Source organism: Nicotiana tabacum, chromosome 22 (assembly GCF_000715075.1).
Source record: "Nicotiana tabacum cultivar K326 chromosome 22, ASM71507v2, whole genome shotgun sequence".
NCBI lineage: Eukaryota > Viridiplantae > Streptophyta > Magnoliopsida > Solanales > Solanaceae > Nicotiana > Nicotiana tabacum.
The window spans coordinates 75,761,429-75,779,002 of record NC_134101.1 but is presented as its reverse complement, the minus strand read 5'-3'; the positions used below and the strand labels follow the sequence as shown (position 1 = coordinate 75,779,002).

General features: G+C 39.4%; 1 long non-coding RNA gene across 1 annotated transcript; it reads right to left on the bottom strand.

The window, feature by feature from the left end:
- Positions 1 to 11,652: 11,652 nt before the first annotated feature.
- LOC142176694 (uncharacterized) lies at positions 11,653 to 17,280 on the bottom strand. Its single transcript, XR_012705427.1, has 3 exons — positions 16,987 to 17,280; positions 13,040 to 13,107; positions 11,653 to 11,924 (listed from the first exon to the last, which is right to left on the bottom strand). It is a non-coding gene; the product is annotated as an uncharacterized LOC142176694 (long non-coding RNA).
- Positions 17,281 to 17,574: the final 294 nt, after the last annotated feature.

Genomic DNA, 17,574 nt, shown 5'->3' with positions numbered 1-17,574 from the left:
TATGCACGAGTTAACACATATTCATCTATTTCGTGATGAAATCAATCACATCTAAATAGTACAACGCTAAAACAAAGGAAAATCTATTTCATAATGAAGATTCAAATCTTTTATCATGTTTCTAGCCTTGTTGAAAGACTCTGGCAGCTGGGCAAAGGAAAATGCCTCTTTTAACAATTCTAACATGTCTGAAAAAGCCACATTACTCAATCCATGCAACGATTTCAACAAGTACAACCGGATGGTGAAACTCAGTTTAGTGAAGTTTTCACACCCCAGATACAATTCTTGTTTTCCTTCCTCTAATAATTTAAAAAATCTCTTAGCATCTTTAGATAAAGCCTCTCTCATCCCTTCTCCTTGCTTTGACTCGTCTTCTACATTTCTAAATGTATCATGAAGTAATCCATCAATATCATCACGCATGTTAGAATTTTCATCATCGTTGCGTTGGTGAGGTATATTTCTAGAGGAAAATCCTTCCCCATGGAAAACCCATTTGGTGTAACCATCAACAAAGCTATTAACAACTAAGTGATCCTCCACCACATTTTTATAATGCCAATAGTGATTAATATATTTTTTACAAGGGCATAATATTTCATTTCCTTGGAAAGCTCGTTCAAATGCCTTATCAAGAAAATCATTCACTCCAGGGATATACTCATCCGTCCATTTTAGGCGATTCATCCAATTTTTATCTGCATTATCCATTAAAATCCTATACGACAAAAGTAAATCACAAAAATTAACCAAAATAAACCAAGGTTCATATTAATTTAACATTCAACAAAGGATAAACTTTAATAATAATGGTTTAGTACAACTAATTTCCTAGGCATAGTACTTCTAGGAGCCAACAAACAAAATTAACTCATCAAAAGTCCAAAATGAATAGAGCTTTTCAGTGTTCTTTCTGAATTAAACTTCACTCTCTCTCCTCTCTGAAAGATGAAAAACTAATATTTTGCTTTGTCACGTAGTTTATGTTTTTGTTAGTCCTTTAGAACATCCTGTTTTAATAGTCTCATACTTTAGTTCATTATTTGTATTTGATCAGACGCTTACATGTTTATTGTTTCCAAAATTTGTCCCTTAGAATCATGCTTACATCTGATACTTAAGTTCATACCTATTGGTCATACCTAAGGGTTGCGTTTTTCTTTTTCTTCTAAAAGAAGAATTAGTATTAGAATTGGATCATGTAAATTTTAAGATTTCCATTAGTAGATTGAAAATGACTGCCATTTTGGGATAAATCATTGTGCTTACTATGTTTGACTCAAATTGTATTATTAAGTCTTTTATATCTGGATATAATATGCATCTAACATAAGTATGCTTCAGCTCCTTTTGTTTACACATAAATGCCCTTGTGTTCCTCCCCCACAAATAATGAAAGAGAAAATCAGAATAAGCAGTGAATGATCTTTTAATCATCTATCACCTTCGATACCACCCGAGAAAGGTTTTGCAGTTCAACAATTCTACTACTATTTAGTTTCGAGAAAACCAGACTTGGGAAAGAGTAATTTACTTAATTTTTCCATAGAATTCTATAGTTTAATGATTTCTACAAATCCACTGTCACGACCCAAACAAACCCCTGTAGTGATGGCGCCTATAGTGGAACTAGGCAAACCGACTCATTTCCAAAACAAACCGATATTTTCATTTTAAAGATAATTTTAGTGCTATTTAACATAAAAATCTTCGCAAAGGAGTTCAAATCAAAACAAAAGTGCGGAAGGAAAAGCCCGACATCGGGGTGTCACTAGTCATGAGCATCTACTACAATCTGTCTAACAATATCAAGGCTAACTCAGCCTAGAAAATAGCTAAATACAACTCGAGGAAGATAAGAGGGAGAAGAGCAGGGGCTGCAGTCGCCAAGCAGCTACCTTGCTATCCCCGAGAAAATCTGCAACCAAAATAATTAACAACCGCTACCGTGTCCAGCTACACCTGGATCTGCACACAAGGTGCAGGGAGTAATGTGAGTACGCCAACTCAGTAAGTAACAATAATAAATAAAGACTAAGCAGTAGTGACGAGCAATAAAGCATATAACATTCATATCAGAAAATCTCGGTAAAATACCACATGCTTTTAAAATCAGGATTTAAATCAAAATATCTCGTTTAAACCCAGTTCCAGTAAAACTCATTTAAAGATATTTTTCAACAGTTTTCAAACAGAGGAAAAATGCAAAGGTGAGCAAAAATGATGAGATCATAAACAGCCCCTCCGGCAAAACATCACTCATATACAGCCCCTCGGGCAAACCTTACAGTCACTCGTGCCACTCGGGCATATCTCACCATCACTCTTGCCACTCGGGCATACCTCACAATCACTCATGCCTTCCAGTCACTCAGAACTCAGCACTCGCACTCAGTAGGTACCTGCGCTCACTGGGGGTGTGTACAAACTCCGAAGGGGCTCCTTCAGCCCAAGCGCTATAATCTACACGGACAACTCACGTGCTGCACGGACAACTCACGTGCTGCACGGACAACTCACGTGCTATAATAATAAAAAAGTATGCTGCAGACGGACAGCCCCGATCCACACTCATCCTCATAATCAGTCCCTCAACCGATATCAACATGCTGCGGCGTGCAGCCCGATCCCATAAATATCCTCACAAATCAGGCCCTCGGCCTCACTCAGTCATAAACCTCTGAAGCCCCTCGGGTATTTTAGTAAAATAGGGTATTCGGCCCAAAATATTTATATGCATCAAAATAGAGTCATAAAACTGAGTTATGCGGTAAACAAGTATAAACATGACTGAGTATTGATTTTTCAATCGAAAACAATGAGAGGATAGTAAGAAAAAAACCCCTAAGGGTCCAAACAACACTAGCGCAAGGCCCAAACATGGCATTCAGCCCAATTTACAGAAACTCTTTCTAAAACATATAAGTATCATATAGTTTCAATAAAGTATGCAACTTTACAGTTGCTATGGGACGGACCAAGTCACAATCCCCAACAGTGCTCGCCCACACGCCCGTCACCTAGCATGTGCGTCACTAAAAATAGTAGAATGATATAAAATCTGGGATTTCGTACCCTCAGGACTAGATTTACAATCGTTACTTACCTCAAACCGGTCAAATCTCTACCCAACAATGCTCTTGCCTCAGGACTCGGCCTCCAAATGCTCCAAATCTATTCACAATCAGTACAATACTATCAATATATGCTAATGGAATGAATTCCAATGGAAAAGCTACAAAATTGGACCAAAACCCGAAATTGGCTCAAACTCGGCCCACGTCTCGAAATCTGACAAAATTTACAAAACTAGAAAGCTCATTCACTCACAAATCTAACCATACTAAATTCATCAAAATCCGATATCGTTTGATCCTTCAAATCCTTAAATTAAACTCCTAAAAATTCCAAGCCCTAACCCCCTACTTTCACTCCAAAATCCTACTAATTAATGATGAACAAGGCCATAGATTCATGAAATTTATACCATTATGGGTTATAATCACTTACCCCGACGTTTCTCCTTGAAAACCTTCGAAAAATCGCCTCTTTCCCGAGTTTCTCAAATCCAAAAATGGAAAATGAAGACATAACACACGAGCTGGGGCTTTTCTGCCCAGCACAGTCGCACCTGCGGCCATATGTCCGCTCCTACCGAACCGCAACTGCGGTCGAATTCTCACACCTGCGAGAACCACTTAAGCCCTCAATTCCGCACCTGCGACCCCAGGTTTCGTACCTGCGGTTGCGCACCTGTGTAACATTTCTGCTTCTGCGGAACCGGCCCAACTCGTCCTTTCCGCATCTGCGCTCAAGGCCTCGCACCTGCGGGTGCGCAGATGCGGCCAATACTTCGCACCTGCGTTCCTAGCCTTGGCCTTCCATTTCCGTATCTGCGGCTTCCCCAAACGCACCAGCGGCCTCGTACCTACGACTCTTTCTTCCGCAGGTGCGAAAATAGCAGTAGCAGAAGCTTCAACTGCATTTTCCAACTTCGACAAATCCGTTAACCACCCGGAATCACCCCGAGGCCCTCGGGACCTCAACCAAAAATATCAACAAGTCATATATCAACATACAAACTTAGTCGAACCTTCGAATCACTGAAAAAAACATCAAATCATCAAATTACCCTTGGATTCAAGCCTTAGAACTTCTAAATTTCTAAATTCGGCAACCGATGCCGAAACCAACCGAACCACGTCCGAATGACCTCAAATTTTGTACACACATCACAAATGACATTATGAACCTACTCCAACTTCCGGAATTCCATTCCGACCCCGATATCAAATTTTTCACTGCCGACCAAAATTGCCAAATTTTCAATTTCGCCAATTCAAGCCTAATTCTACCACGGACCTCCAAATCACATTCTGGACGCGCTCCTAAGTCCAAAATCACCTAACGGAGCTAACGAAACTATCAGAATTCAAATCCTAGATCATTTACATATAGGTCAACATCCGGTTGACTTTTCCAACTTAAGGTTCTAAATAAGAGACTAAGTGTCTCATTCCACTCCGAAACCACTCCGGGCCCGAACCAACTAACCCTGTTGTCATGCCCCAAAATTGAGGAGCGCGACCGGTGCTCAACCGAGTGAACCCGACCGAGCAAGCCTGTTAGATTCCTTCTACCCAAATTCATTCGTGAATAAATAGGAGATGTACCCCGTTAATCAAATACTGAAGAGATTTCATTAACCGCTTCCATTTCATTCCCATTAATAGCATCATTCAATATTTACAAAATAGTACGACTTTATAGATTTAATGAAAAACATGTTGCCAAATACCAACAGTTCTAATACAATTCCCAACATCAAATACCACCCACAACCTGTCTACGGAGCCTCTAGGTACAACTGAAGAGTAATATGAAAATGCCGGATACAAGGCCCCGGCTATACCTCAACCACAAAGTACATGAGAAACAAAAGATACCTGACCCCGAAATGAAGTGGGGCTCACCAAATCAGCTGAAAGGAGTGTACTGCTATCACTGATCAATGCCACCTGCTGTAGAACCACCTGCATCCATTAAAGATGCAGCGCCCCCGGCAAAAGGGACGTTAGTACTGTCGAATAGCACTAGTATGTATAGCTAGAAATCCTCTTTCAAAATAGAATGCCCATATGATCTATACGTGGAACACATAATATAATGTAATTGAAACAACCTGTACAAACAAGGACAACAAAAGGGGCACCTATTGTCTGCATTAATAATGTGTCTTATTAGACCGTCCTTAGTGTTCATTCATACCGTACATCTATACCTCTTATACACAATGCACCTATGTGTTTCATAGACCATCCACAGGATTTCATATCACAATGGATTTCATAACACAATGTACCTATGCGTTCATAGACCGTCCACAGTATTTCATATCGCACTGTACCTATGCGTTCATAGACCGTCCACAGGATTTCATAACACAATGTACATATGCATTTCATAGACCGTCCACAGGATTTCATAACACAATATACCTATGCATTTCATAGACCGTCCATAGGGTTTAATAACACAATATACCTATGCGTTTCATAAACCGTCCATAGGGTTTCATAACACAATATACCTATGCGTTTCATAGACCGTCCGGTTTCATAACACAATATACCTATGCATTTCATAGACCGTCCATAGGGTTTTATAACACAATTGAAACAAAACTACAAATACGTACATCTCATAACCTTTCACACCACATATCACCTAATCCGTACTTTCAACCACTTACAACATTAATATTTCATTGGCTCTCTTGGCCATACATATGATTCTTTATTCATGGTGCAATGGCTGTATTTCATATTCCACACTCTCATTTCTTCCCTTTCATAGATCATCATCATAATTATCAACAAGTAGAATATTCCGGAAATCACAACTTTAAATTCATTAGTAATGAAGGCTTTAAACACAATCGATTTCTTTCCAATAAATTGAGTAAAATGATTGGCAATCGAAGTACAAGTTAAAATCATACACAATTTCCACTTACGAATATGTAAGAACGCAAAACACATTGAAAATTACTTACAAAGCATAGCATTAGCTAAAACAGCCACATATGGGCATCACTTGAGTTTATAAACTTTTAGCCGATTATATTGTCGAAGTCAATTTTGGAATAGTTGAGTCAAAGCTTATTTCATAATCTTTCTCACATTATTTTATTTCATTGGCATCATTGGTCACAAGTATAACTTTCACTATTGGCACGTTGGCCACACTTTTTATTCCCAATTTACTGATTTCACTTCCAACCATCTTTATAAGTTATTAACAATAAGACATTCCCAATCAAGACTTTAGGTACACTTATGAGCAATTAAGAGTCTTAAGAATATTGAGATTTTCTCACACAATTTGGCATACTAGCTTTCATTTGAAATACGATTCAAGCCACCACATTTTAATGCGCAACCTATACTTTGAAACTCACAGAAACATTATGGAATTCAATTCCAAGAGAGAAAGTTTAGCCAACATACCTCAATTAAGCTTTCCTTAAATTACTACAACGTTCTGAAAATTCTAGCAATCACAATCTCTTAGATGAAGAACTTGTGGGTTTTTCCTTGTTAATCTTCTAAGATTTGATCAAGACTTGATGAATAATTAGCCTAGGGTTTTCTCTCTCTCTAAAACACTCTCCTTTCTCTCTAAAACATCAGAATATTTGCTCAAAAATGACCCTTTGCGTGTATTTAACGAAGTAGGGTCGGATTTTAAAAACCAAAAAATGAAGCTCCGAAATAGGTTCTACGATCGCATATGCGACCACATAATGGTTATGCGGACCGCATAATTGGTGTCCATAATAACCAAAAATCTGCCTGAGTCTGCGGTCACTATGCGGTCCGCATAAATATTCTACTGTCTCATAGTACACCGCATAATAGTTATGCGGTCGCATAGTCGATCGCATAATTGCTTCCAACTGACCCATTTAACTGCCTCAGTCTGCGTCCATTATGCGGTCCGTAGAGTGATTCTACGGTCTCATAATGGACAGCAAAAATGCACTTTTCCGCAAAAAAAAGTTTCCTTTACTTTCCCGTGCATTGTTCACGTAATCCTAGTCCGGCACCATGAAATATTATTTTCTTTGCAAATTTTACCGGGCTTTACACTTAAGTTCTTCAATTTATTTTTCCGGGGTGTTACACCGATAAGATCATAAAGGAAACAGAAATGGGGAAAATGAGGCTATAACTCCCGAAACGACCGGCCGGGTCGTTACATCCTCCCCACTTAAACATACGTTCGTCCTCGAACGTGGCAAGAGTTGTTCCAAAAGCCAAGAAATGGCTATGTAACTTTCCCATGCACATATCTGGGGGTGATCCCACGTCACCCTATCCCATACAGGTATGTAGCATAGCATAACTGAAGTTTCTCAGTTCAACCTAGCCCACAAACCTTCGAATCAAATTTCCAACATCCGAAATTTCCTATAAGATCAGAGGTCCGCATCTACATACCGTATAAGTCTGAACAAGCTGTACCAAAAGCCGTAACCATACCTCAAATACTCAAATTCAAATACCGCATAGCTCGAATGCTCGAAGTAATGATTTCAAATCACAATATCGACTCAAATCAACCCAGTGCTAGTAATAAACCTCATATCAGACAAAACCTCATTCTAAAACCTTCGTACACTGCCGATGGTGAAAGAAACACACAGAATTCATAACCATTCATTAGAGCAATAGGTCATGGAGCTCCCGTTCCTTCTACAAGAACTATAGCCAATTTCAAAGCCGACTTCCGATATTATCCTCCCAATTATCCCACAATCAAATCAGATAGCATCCATTCTAGGCCCAATGACCTCGTCTCATCCAACACGACCACTCTAGTGACATGACATGTCAATATAATCTAAAGCCACAACTCGTGCAATCCATGCACCAGATAGCAACATTCCAAATGTACCAAATCGTAACAATGACCCAAACAGGAGAACCGTTTCGCAAGCTCGACGAGTACCACCCCGACGCAATGCTAAGAACCCATCACACACCGCAGGACCATAACACACAAATCTTACACGAGGGATCATATTTTCACATAACTCTGCTGCAATACGCGATCCTATCCAAATACTGGTCCATATGAAATACCTCAAGCCACCCTACTAAAATCAATAACCATACGCAATTCGACATCAAGTACCCAAAGTGCATTACCATAACCACGGAGAAGCAAACGACACCATGCCACATAAAACCTTAAAGAACATAACCAATACGTCATCAACCAAGCAATATCCAATACTCTTCTCGCTCAAATTCCGCTATAAGGCCACAATAGAGCCGCACCATATGTGCATATAACCAACGAATCACAACTCCTCATAGCATAGAAGAGTAACTCACAGATTATTTTAGAACACGAATAAGCTTCACATCAATCGAATGGCATATCCTTCAATAATAGCAGTATAAAGCCAATCAATCCGGCTCGGTGTAGAATACACATCCTAATTGGGCCTACCAATGGGCCCCAAATCAACTATAGTTAGCCACTAATAGATAAACAATCTCCGAAAGTCCACAATGATGAAATCATAACACCTTCTATCATCTGGCTAGCTCCGGCCACAACTTCTCAGTCCACAACCATGAAATAATCTGCTCCTGAGAGCTCCCAATATCTAATTCCATAGAACACATGAATCACCATATTTGATTCCACCTCCACCGCCCGAATGCTTAACACCTTTCTCATACACAATCATCCCACAAGAAATACTTTAAAAATTCTTCCGTGCCACCTGGAAAAAATTTGAATATCAATAGTCGATCAACCAGGAGAGTGCCGCAATACCAGCGAAGTACCCATAAATCAAAACACACTGCCCCTTCTGAAATGTACACTCTCATCAAGCTATACCAGATAGTAATATCATTTACCTGGTCATCAGAAACCGTTTATGCTGCCTAAGAATTTATGTCCTTCCCTTCAAAACTGAACTGTGACCTTGTACATGTAAATCCTATTCCCGCACAACACACCACATCTATTATGCCATCATGTGACAAGCATAAGAATTCCATTATCAACTCTGAGTCACTAGCAAATTACATACCTTATTAGTCAGAAACCTCTTTCTTGATTCTTTCTAGGAGGAAATCATAACACACAACACGTTTCGTACATCGGTAGAAAATATCCGGTTCAAACCATGGTAGAACCCATCATGAACACTTTAAAATCCATTCGCACATAACCAAGCTGTCCTATTTCTCCAAGTTCTTTCTAAATTGCCTTCAAATTGCTACTTTTTCCTTGTTAGAACACTACTATCCTTAACTAAAACTTACCCCACAAACTCTAGCATAGAATCATGCCGCCCTAAGGCTTATAAGCGGCCGAATTCCCTTTTTATGTATCCCAAAGGTTCCATAACCAAAAATGCTTACTCCGAACAGACTTTATGTGAACCTAAAACTGTTTTCTCCACCTTCTTGATACTGAAATGCATAATTCACAATGATATAAGATGCCACGAGTCTCAATACCATTCAATGCAACTCCCAGATTTCTAGCCATATTTATAAATCTTGAATCCATTGGAACCATTCTCGAGATTCATCCACTCTACTCAAATCTCGAATAAACCGACCAAACGGACCGAAACGACCTGTGCCCCATTAGCACACCAACACCCTAGGGAATAAAGAGTTACCCACACTCCTACGCAACAGAGCAAATTCCCGCTCCATGTACACTACATTCTCTGTGAATAACCACTCAATTATTTTATGGTCCTCCTATAACCATAGAGTGTAATACAACTTGTGTCCAGAAATTCCTTTACCCGAGTCATCCTCGATCTCGACCTCTGCAAGTCATAACTGATTCACCAGTATACCCCAAACCGAAACTAATATGACCCATAACCAAGCAATCAACTCGTCGATAGCAGACTCCCCCACTTAGCCTTAAGCTGCAATTATATAAATTTAGAACCCGTAAGGATTTCTCCTTCTCAATTATTAAGGTCTCGCACCGTTAACCTGCCAGACTTCTCGAAGTCTTTTATTAAGCCTTTCATGAACATTCTGAATCTCTAGCCTAAATCACACACGCGACCTCCTACCGGGTAGCAAGTAATATTCCTCGCAAAAGCTTTATCAACATCATGCCACCGCTAGCTGCACACAGGAGATAACCCATATGCGGAATTCCTTACCGACATCTTCCAATGACACTGCACTGAGTGCAACAACCACTAAATCCGTAAATTCTCCTGAGTTCATGCTCGCCCACCATTTGTATAAGTCTGCACTTTCCCTATTGACATCAACTGTACGTCAACAATACCTTCCAAACTCAAGTCATATTGCACCTGACACAATAATCATATCTTCACGCCTCTATTCATTTCAAACACACTCATTTCTGCCATATTCAATTTTCCTTTGTACACTAATCATCACTCCAAATAGAGTCTGCAGGCCGATTCATATACTAACACGATTCCAAACCATTCTACACTTTCTCAAGGCGCACGACTACCCCACTAGTGAATTCATATGCTAATCTGCCACTCTTACTTCGGTTAAATCATCTCCTTTAAGAAATTTTTCAACCTCTACTTCTCCTACTTGACCTGCTAGTACTTCAACCACCACGAAACACTTCCCGTCATGTCTTCCCTCATACTTTGCTACCCAACTGCTGCATCAAATCGAAATGTATCTCTGTCGCACCTGAACCAATAAAATGTTACCGACTCTAAGTCTCTCCGAAAATCATCTTTCTCGAGCCATCAACATCAAAAATACCCATTCGCAACCACAATTACTACACAATCACTTATCGCAACCACAATTACTACACAATCACTTACTCTTCTTGAGTCCAAACTCATTGACAAGACATGAGAATTTAATTTGCCCCAAAATTTAATAACGTGAAAGATCCTTCAAAACATTCACACTCGAGACCGTACGTCACATATAAACAAAAATCAAGCGCCCAATGGACTTCCTTTACATTTCAAGGACACACTTCTCATCACATTCAAATCATCTTAACACATCCCGCAGTTACATCATACTCATCACAAAGCCATTCCACCGCTCATCGAGCCACGAATTCCACTCGTAGCGGCATTACTGGACATATGAGTCCAAATGTACAGGTTGCAACTGAAGCTACCGAGCCAAAACTATGATTTAAACCTGGCCTCAAGTCCTCCAGACTAGCCCATCACCAAAACACATAATACACATATCGAACCTCGTTCATAGAATCACAAGCCGGCGATGCACAACTGATATCGAGTGCTCATGTGCGCATACGAATGCGTGGAAGGAATTCAAAGAGTTATGTTTCAAGCTGAATCAATTTCGCACGATAGAATACAAGAAAGTAAAATTTTCCTAAGGGTTCTGTAGCCTCTCGAAGATAAGTAGAGACGTCTCCATACCGATCCGCAAGGCTCTACTAAACCCGCTTATGACTCGTGAAACCTATGTAACCTAGGCTCTGATACCAATCTATCACGACCCAAACAAACCCCTGTCGTGATGGCGCCTATCGTGAAACTAGGCAAGCCGATTCATTTCCAAAACAAACAGATATTTTCATTTCAAAGATAATTTCAGTGCTATTTAACATAAAAACCTTCGCAAAGGAGTCCAAATCAAAACAAAAGTGCGGAAGGAAAAGCCCGACATCGGGGTGTCACTAGTCATGAGCATCTACTACAATATGTCTAACAATATCAAGGCTAACTCAGCTTGGAAAATAGCTAAATACAACTATAGGAAGATAAGAGGGAGAAGAGCAGGGGCTGCGGTCGCCAAGCAGCTACCTTGCTATCCCCGAGAAAATCTGCAACCAAAATAATCAACAACCACTACCATGTCCAGCTACACCTGGATCTGCACACAAGGTGCATGGAATAACGTGAGTACGCCAACTCAATAAGTAACAACAATTAATAAAGACTGAGCAGTAGTGACGAGCAATAAAGCATATAACGTTCATATCAGAAAATCTCGGTAAAATACCACATGCTTTTAAAATCAGGGTTTGAATCAAAATATCTCGTTTAAACCCAGTTCCAGTAAAAATTATTTAAAGATATTTTTCAACAGTTTTTAAATAGAGGAAAAATGCAAAGGTGAGCAAAAATGATGAGATCATAAACAGCCCCTCGGGCAAAACATCACTCATATACAGCCCCTCGGGCAAACTTCACAGTCACTCGTGCCACTCGGGCATACCTCACCATCACTCTTGCCACTCGGGCATACCTCACAATCACTCATGCCTCCCAGTCACTTAGCACTCGGCACTCGCACTCAGTAGGTACCTGTGCTCACTAGGAGTGTGTACAGACTCCGGAGGGGCTCCTTCAGCCCAAATGCTATAATCTGCATGGACAACTCACTTGTTGCACTGACAACTCACGTGCTATAATAATAAAGTATTCTGCAGGTGGGCAGCTCCGATCCACACTCATCCTCAAAATCAGGCCCTTGGCCGATATCAACATGCTGCGGCGTGCAGCCCAATCCCATAAATATCCTCACAAACTAAGCCCTCGGCCTCACTCAGTCATAAACCTCTCAAGTCCCTCGGGCATTTCAGTAAAATAGGGCATTCGGCCTAAAACATTTATATGCATCAAAATAGAGTCATAAAACTGAGTTATGCGATAAACAAGTATAAACATGACTGAGTATAGATTTTTCAATCGAAAACACTGAGAGGATAGTAAGAAAAAAACCCCTAAGGGTCCAAACAGTACTGGCGCAAGGCCCAAACATGGCATTCAACCCAATTTACAGAAACTCTTTCTAAAACATATAAGTATCATATAGTTTCAACAAAGTATGCAACTTTACAGTTGCTACGGGACGGACCAAGTCACAATCCCCAACAGTGCACGCCCACATGCCCGTTACCTAGCATGTGTGTCACTAAAAATAGTAGAATGATACAAAATCCGGGGTTTCGTACCTTCAGGACTAGATTTACAATCGTTACTTACCTCAAACCGGTCAAATCTCTACCCCGCAATGCTCTTGCCTCAGGACTCGGCTTCCAAATGCTCCAAATCTATTGACAATCAGTACAATACCATCAATATACGCTAATGGAATGAATTCTAATGGAAAAGCTACAAAATTAGAACAAAATCCGAAATTGGCTCAAACTCGGCCCCCGGGCCCACGTCTCGAAATCCAACAAAATTTACAAAACTAGAAAGCTCATTCACTCACGAATATAACCATACCAAATTCATCAAAATCCGACATCGTTTGATCCTTCAAATCCTTAAATTAAACTCTTAAAAATTCCAAACCCTAACCCCCTACTTTCACTCCAAACTTCTACTAATTAATGATGAACAAGGCCATAGATTCACGAAATTTATACCATTATGGGCTAGAATCACTTACCCCGACGTTGCTCCTTGAAAACCTTCGAAAAATCGCCTCTCACCCCAGTTTCTCAAATCCAAAAATGGAAAATGAAGACAAAACACACGAGCTCGGGATTTTCTGCCCATTACAGTCGCACCTGCGGCCATATGTCCGCTCCCGCGGAACCGCACCTTCGGTCAAATCCTCGCACCTCTGAGAACCACTTAAGCCCTCAATTCCGCACATACGACCCCAGGTTCCGCACCTGCGTAACATTTCCACTTCTGCGGAACCGGCCCAACTCTTCATTTCCGCGTCTGTGCTAAAGGCCTCGCACCTGCGGGTGCGCAAATGCGGCCAATTCTTCGCACCTGCATTTCCAGCCTTGGCCTTCTATTTACGCATCTGCGGCTTCCCTAAACGCACCAACGGCCTCGCACCTGCTACTCTTTCTTCCGCAGGTGCGAAAATAGCAGTAGCAGCAGCTTCAGCTGCATTTTCCAACTTCGACAAATCCGTTAACCACCCGGAATCACCCTGAGGACCTCGGGACCTCAACCAAAAATATCAACAAGTCATATATCAACATAAAAACTTAGTCGAACCTTCGAATCACTGAAAACAACATCAAATCATCAAATTACCCTCGGATTCAAGCCTAAGAACTTCTAAATTTCTAAATTCGGCAACCGATACCGAAACCAACTGAACCACGTCCGAATGACCTCAAATTTTGCACACACATCACAAATGACACTACGAACCTACTCTAACTTTTGAAATTCCATTCTGACCCCGATATCAAATTTTTCACTACTGGCCGAAATCGCCAAATTTCTAATTTTGCCAATTCAAGCCTAATTCTACCACGGACCTCCAAATCACATTTCGGACACGCTCCTAAGTCCAAAATCACCTAACGGAGCTTACGGAATAATCAAAATTCAAATCCGAGATCGTTTACACATAGGTCAACATCCGATTGACTTTTTCAACTTAAGGTTCTAAATAAGAGTCTAAATGTCTCATTCCACTCCGAAACCACTCCGGGCCCGAACCAACTAACCTGGTATATCATAATATAGCTTAAGAGCATAAAGGAAACAGAAATGGAGGAAAAGGGGCTATAACTCCCGAAACGACCGGTCGAGTCGTTACATCTACAAGCTACAGCTCAATAGCAGCTCTAATGTATACAGCAGACATGGAAGAAAATAATTCTATAGTTCTACAAACTATAATTCAATAGTATAATTTTGTTATTTTTAAACTACAACTCAATCAGCGAACTGCTCTTTACTCGGATCGAAATCCAAGATTTATTACTAAAAATAATTGTTGACTTTAGCCAGAGAACCTCAAAGGGCTCTATTTATATCCAAATTTATAGCTTCTAATAAACACTCACAAATAGACCTCTCTTTTAATTATACTGTTTCAATTTATTTTCTCCCCAATTTTCTCCCAACAAATCAAATCAGCAATGACAAAGATTAAACTAATTTTGTCATAGGTATGAAATCAAACTTGGACCCAAACTACCCAGATTAATAGCTCATGCAACAGGAAATTCAATGTAACTTTCCAGAGAAATTTAGTTCAAAGTATGGCTGTCCAACGGGACGGGACAACATTTAATCGGAACGGTGGCGGGACAGGACGGGACAAACGGGACAAAACGGTAGGTCCATCCCGTCCCGCTAACAAATGGGATGGGACGGGTTCGCGGGCCTTAAGTGCCGTTTTAAAAAAAATAAAAATTATTTAAGAATTAAATTTGGCAACGGCTAGTTTTTTGACAATGGCTAAGTTTTTAAAGTTTGCAACGGCTAGTTTTTTGACTTATTTAATAAACTTAAAAGTTAAACGAAAATTAGGAAACTAAGTAAAGAATTATAAAATATTAAAATAAAAGACTTGTAATGAAATATTCTAGTAATTATAAATTTATAATAGAGTTATAACTTATTTAATATAATTTCAAGCTATTAAGTAACTAAGTAAGAGTGTAAGACAATTCATAAAAAAAATTCAACGCTTAGAGCTTTTTATTTTATTAATAGAACTTTCAAATCTCACATACAAATATAATTCTTTTGAATAGCACCTAATCTACACAGCCACCTTCTAGGAAGGGTTCTGTTTGAACTAGGCCTCTTAGTAGCCAATTACAAATTATCATACTAATATTTGTAAGCTCCTATATAACTTCGTTGTAACTTATCTATAATTTCTCTTAGACATTGTTCTGGAATTGGCAATGTTGATTAATGTTCCATGAGTTCCATGCCGTCATCGCTCCAGATCGAGATTGACTATGAGTTGGAGCTTGTGTTGCGGGACTAGTGGGTGTTTCATCTAATTCTTCTTCCTCATTTTCTTCATCCTCATTTTCTTCGTTCTCAACAAAAATATTATTGCCAAATTGTCTTTGTAAAGTTTCATGATCTAGTTGTACTCCGAAATAAATATTATAACATGCGATGGGTTGGAAAAATGAAGTTTCATCAATATGAGTCCTTTCATCTATATGTTTTCTAATTCTAGAAGAAGGGTAAGGATTAGGACTAGGATTAGGATTACTACTACTTTCACCTTTATTGCTTTTTTTTACTAATTTTTTTAAATACGTCAAATACATTTTTAGGTGCCATAATTTAAATACGAAATTAAATTAAAAAAAAGTTAATATAAAAATTAAACACACAAATGAAATAAAAAATAGAACACGTAAAGTAAACACAAAAATTAAGCACTAAAATGATGCACAAAAAATATATATTAAAATTAAGAGATGGAACGAGTGCACTGTGATTAAATATTGAAACTTGAAGAAATTGCCCAAACTATTGCTCCAAATATTTGACGAATTAATTTGAAGCTTGAAAGTTGCTCCAAATATTTGCCCAAATACTTGAAACTTATCACTTGATTTTGAGAAAATAGAGAGAATAATATAGATAGAATGTAAGAGATTTGAGAGAGAATGATTGACTTTTGTGGGAAAAAATGAAAAAGGATGAAGGTATTTATAGTAGAAAATAAGGCCAAAGTATAATTTAATAAACTTAGTGGTTATATTAAAAGTTTTGGGGGGGGGGGGGGAGGGGCAAATATGGCTGTTTTTGGCCGTTGGGAACGACTATTTTTGCAATTGAAGTCGTTGCCCAACGGCTATAATTAAAAAAAAGAAAGAATGCAGGACAAGCGGGACGGGACGGGATAAATGGGACGAAATGGGATAAGATAAACGAGACGAAATGGCCATCCCGTCCCATCCCGTGTCCCGTTTAATATGGGTCGATCCTGTTTAGAATTAAGTGGGACGGGCCGGGCCGGACGGGACGCCCCGTCCCGTTGGACGGCCTTAGTTCAGAGAAGAATTCACAATATTTACCGGAAGAAATTTTGACCCACGTTATCCATACGCAAATGAAAATTAAACCCAAATAATTTGGGTTCAAAACGTCAACAGAACGAAAGAAATCATATACACTGCTCACACCATAAAGCTTAAAGAAAAAAAGAGCGATTAACGAAGAAAATTCCCAAATTAGAAAAGAAAAATTACCTGAAGTTGATTTATCACAGATTGCCTTTTGGGTCGAAAAATTCTCGCGATTGAAATATTTTTTTCACATGTAATCGCTTCCTTTAAATTATTCCTCTGTTCTTTATCTCCTTCGCGTAAAACAAATGGATTTTGGGACTTTGGGGATTTGGGAGTTTTGGGTTAGCAATCGATTTGGGTACTTGGGAATTTAGGGTTAGCCACTGAAAAGAGATGATGATTTTTCAAAGTAAAATGGGTATTTGAGAGCTTTGGAGGTGTCGACAGTAGTGTGAGTTTTGTGGGGGAGATGGATGGAATCTTTTATTATTTACATTAATAAAATATATAAGAAATAAAAGGAAATAGGGGTTATGTTGGCGGGTTTAGCAAAATTCGGGGGGGGGGGGGGGGACGAGGACCGCTTTGAAGGTTCTTAGCTGTGGGTTTTTTCTAAAACTGGTACTAGAAATAGATCTATTGGGACAGTTTATAAAACCGTTCCTATTAAAAAAAATCTATGGTAACGGTTAAGTGTCAATTGGAACGATTTAATATTTAAAGTGTGTTGATTTCATCCAAATGCAATTGTAACGGTTATAACCGTTA